The sequence below is a fragment of the Bison bison genome, unplaced genomic scaffold, assembly GCF_000754665.1.
Source record: "Bison bison bison isolate TAMUID 2011002044 unplaced genomic scaffold, Bison_UMD1.0 scf7180017864256, whole genome shotgun sequence".
Taxonomy (NCBI): Eukaryota; Metazoa; Chordata; class Mammalia; order Artiodactyla; family Bovidae; genus Bison; species Bison bison.
Genome location: NW_011494828.1, coordinates 77,361 through 82,127, shown reverse-complemented (window position 1 = coordinate 82,127; position 4,767 = coordinate 77,361).

Here is a 4,767-nt window from a genome sequence, read left to right as displayed (position 1 = left end):
AAGATCATGGCATCTGGTCCCATTACTTCATGGGAAATAGATGGGGAAACAGTGGAAACAGTGTCAGACTTTATTTTTTTGGGCTCTAAAATCACTGCAGATGGTGATTGCAGCCATGAAATTAAAAGATGCTTGCTCCTTGGAGGAAAAACTATGACAACCTAGACAGTGTATTAAAAAGCAGAGACATCACTTTGCCAACAAAGGTCCATCTAGTCAAGGTTTTTCCAGTAGTTATGCATGGATGTGAGAGTTGGACCATAAAGAAGCTGAACTCTAAAGAACTGATGCTTTTGAATTGTGATATTGGAGAAGACTCTTGAGAGTCCTTTGGACTGCAAGGAGATCAAACCAGTCAATCCTAAAGGAAATCAGTCCTGAATATTCACTGTAAGGACTAATGCTGAAGCTGAAGCTCCAATACTTTGGCTACCTGATGCAAAGAGCTGACTCATTAGAAAAGACCCTGATGGTGGGAAAGATTGAAGGCAAATGGAGAAGAGGGTGGCAGAGGATGAGATGGTTGAATGGCATCACTGACTCAATGGGCATGAGTTTGACAAGCTCCAGGAGATGGTGAAGGACAGGGACCTGGTGTGCTGTAGTCCATGGGGTCCCAAAGAGTTGAACACAACTGAATATAAACATGCTGAACTATGTTGAACATATAAATATAAACTAATAGAAATTATTTCTTTGAAGAATCAAATAATCAGCATATGAAATAAAAGTTTAAGGAAGAACTGGGCTTTTTGACATTATATCTTAAATGAATAAAGTATTAACTTTCAAAAACTAAGAAAAGTAAAGCACATGGTTACATAAGATGTGAGATTCTGAGTGACAGGTATATATGGGAACACTCTGTATTATCATTGAAACTGTTCTGAAAATTGAGTTATTTCAACATAAGTTTTTTTAAAACTTCAAAAGAAGGAACATGTAGTGATCCTTTTGCCTTATTACCAGTTTTATACAATTTTTCTTAATAGTCCCCTGTTATGATCATAAGTATTCTACCAAAGATTATTCTTGATCACAAAGTAAGCCTGGCCTCACGTTGTTTGGCCTGATTCATGTACATCAAGCAGTAAGTCTTCTCATAGCCTGGTCAGCAGAGCTCGAGCGACATGGTGATGAGCAGGTACTAAAGCCAGATGTAACCTTTGTCCAGAGATTTCATAAGGAATCTAGGATTAAACTTTTAAAAACTTTCATTATTTGCCCTTCAATCTTATGGCTAGGAAACACACCCCCCAAATTATTTCCACCATGTTTTACCTATAGTACTATAAAGACAGTGAGTCCTTTCTCTTTAAGATTTCCCAAATCAGCTGAGGTTTGGCTTACCAAACCATAGGAAGGGCCTTCCTTCCTATCTGAAGGGCTGCAATGCTGTAAACAGTAGAACATATAAGATGCCATTTCAGGTTCCTGGGAGGGCTTTGTGGGATTTGATTCCGCATGTGAATTGAAACCCTTGCTCCTTAATCCGGTTTGTAGGATTGAATGAGATATATTCTTGAAGATGATGTTCCAGGAATGGGTGTGACTGCACAACAGATTTTTCCAATTTTGTACTGGTGTAAAGAAGGACCGACACTCATTATTGAACTCATGCTGATATCACTTTCATATAATGCTTAAGATGAAGAAAAACAAGATTTGTACACCAACGTTCACAGCAGCAATATTCACAATATCCCAAAGATGGAACAACCCAAGTGTCCATCAACAGATAAATGGATAACCAATGAGATCTATCAAACAATGGAATATTATTCAGCCATAAAAAATGAAATCCTGACACGTGCTACAACATGAATAAACCTTGAAAACATTATAAACAGAAGAACCAGAGCACAAAAGGTCAAGTATTGCATAATGCAACTGACATGAAATATCTAGAATGGTCAAATTCAAACAGACAGAAAGTAGACTAGAGGTTACCTGAGCTGGAGCATGGGTTGGATGGGAGAGTTACTGTTTAGTGATCACAAAGATTCTATTTGGGGTCATGAAAAATTTTGGAAATAATTAATGCTGATAATCAAACAACATGGTGAATGCAATTAATGCCACTGAATTGTACATTTAAAAATGGCTAAAATGGCAATTTTTATGTTACATATATTGTATAATTTTTTCAGATCAGTCAAGGACATTTTTAAAATATTATTTTTTATTGAGGTAACTGGTTTATAACATACAAGCTTCATGTGTACAATATTATACTTCTATATACACTACATTATACTCACCACCAAAAATTTAGTTTTCATCAGTCACCATAGTTGATCCCCTTTACCCATTCCTCCCTCCTTCCTGTCCCTACCCCTGCTCCCTGTTGAAATCACTCTTCTGTTCTCTGTATCAGCATGTCTGTTTTTGCTTGCTTTGGTCTATTCATTTATTTGGAGCATGTTTGCTTTTTATATTTCACAAATGAGTGCAGTCTCATGGTATTTGTCATTCTCTGTCTGGCTTATTTCATTTAGAAAAATACCTTAAGGTCTATCCGTGTTGTCACAAATGGCAAGATTTCATCTTTTTATGACTGAGTAATATTCTACTGTATATAGTTACTGCATCTTTTTATCCATTCATCTGTTGATGGACACTCAGATTGTTTTCAGGTCTTGGTTTTTGTAAAAAATGTTGCAATGAACACAGGAGTGCATATATCTGTTCAAATTAGCATTTTTGTATTCTTTTTACTGCAATTAAAAAATTAATATTGCAATATACCAAAACCATAAACCATTAAATCATACGCATTAAATGTGTTAGTTGTATGGTATCAACAAAGCTGTTTTGAAAAAAGAAAGATTAAGACAAATATAAAATTTAATGTGTTTAATTAAACCGAAGTATAATTCTGACAAATTTTTTGATAGCAACAGTAATTAGGTTCTGTAATGTTTGTTGTTGTTTAGTCACTAAGTTGTATCTGACTCTTTGTGACCCTGTGGAATGCAGCACGCCAGGCTCCTCTGTCCTCCACTGTCTCCCAGTTTGCTCAAATTCATGTCCATTGAGTTGGTGATGCTCCCTTGGAATTTCTAAGTGACTGAGAGTAATAAATATGTTTTTCGTTATGTCAATGAAGTGACTTTTGGACTGTCTTTTTTAATCACCTAAAGATGGGAGCTGGTCACCAGAGGAACCAACCTTGTGGTTGGAGGGTTGGGAACTTTCAATCCCAATCTGATTTCTGGGAGAGAGTGAGGAGTTGGAGGTTGAATTGATTGGCAATGACCAATGATGTAATCAATCACGCATGCTAATTTGCTTCAGTCATGTCCGATCCTTTGTGACCACGTGGACTGTAGCTCACCGGGCTCCTCTGTCCATGGGATTCTCCAGGCCAGAATACAGGAGTGGGTTGCCATTTCCTCCTCCAAGGGATTTTCCCCACCCAGAGATCGCACCCGAGTCTCTTATGTCTCCTGCATTGGCAAGCGGGTTCTTTACCACTAGTGCCACCTGGGAATGGTGGTCTATGTAATGCCTATGTAATAAAGTGTCCATAAAAACCCAACAGGATTTTGGGTTCAAAGAGCTTCTAGGCCCCACAGAGTTTCTGGGAAAGCAGAGCACCTGGAGAGGAAATGGCAGCTCCAAGCCCTTACCCCATGCGTTACCTTATGCGTCTGTTCCATCTGGCTGTCCCTGAGTTATAGCCTTTTGTAATAAACCAGTCATCTAGTGAGTAAAATGTCTCTCTCAATTCTGTGAGCCTCTCTAGCAAATTAATCAAACTCAAGGAAAGAGTGGATTGTAAGAACCTCCAAAATGTAGCCAGTTAGTCAGAAGCACAGATAACAGCCTTTAGAGAAGGGCAGGGTGGGGGAGGTTGTAGGTCTGAACCTTTCATCTGTGGGATCCCATGCTGTCTCCGAGTACATAGTGTCAGAATTGAGCTGAATTATGGGACACCCAGCATTACTCGTTATTGTGGGGAAATCTACACACACACACACACACACACAATCGGGTCCAGGAACCTATAAGTTTTGATAAAATATTTGTTCGTGATAGACAGTTCTCAATGTTCTTGCTCTCTGAAGCAGAACCTAGTCACTTCAGTAAAAGTTATAATAAAGGTGATTGAAACTATACCAGGAGCAATAGTGTTAGAGGACTATATTGTGTATTAGAATGTTTGTGCATGAGAAAATAAAAGCAAACTGAAAATATCAAATAAACTAAAATATGTGTTTGTATTTGGAAAATCTGGAAAATGACATGTTTGTATTTTAGACAAAATTTTCAGATCAGTCTGACTTGTCCAAGGATTAAAGCTTACTCGATTACGTGAACTTGGATTTTGTATAAAATTGCCTCTGAGTCAGTCATTTCTATGAGGAAGTGGTTTGTTTTTTTTTTTTTTCTTTAACCCTTTTAAAGTATTAGAAGCTCAGTTTCTTTGTGTTCTGGGAATTTGGGCAATATTGGATTTATGTAAGCTCTTGTTAGTCCCTATAAACCAATCAGAACAAATCTCCTTTAATTTGAAAGTTTTTATAATCTAATTTGTTAACACCCTTAGGAGGTAGGAAAATATTCCAAGCTGGAATAATGAGATTTCAGGCTTTTCTCAAAGAAGTAAAAAATAATAATAAAAAGAAAAAAAACCTCTAAAAACAAAACAAAAAGTCTTTTCTCATTTATAGGCCTACAGGTGGTCTTTCATTTTACAATTTGCAGCTTCAATTTTACAACTTGAGCAGAACAGTAGTACAACTAGTCATTCGAATAGACATT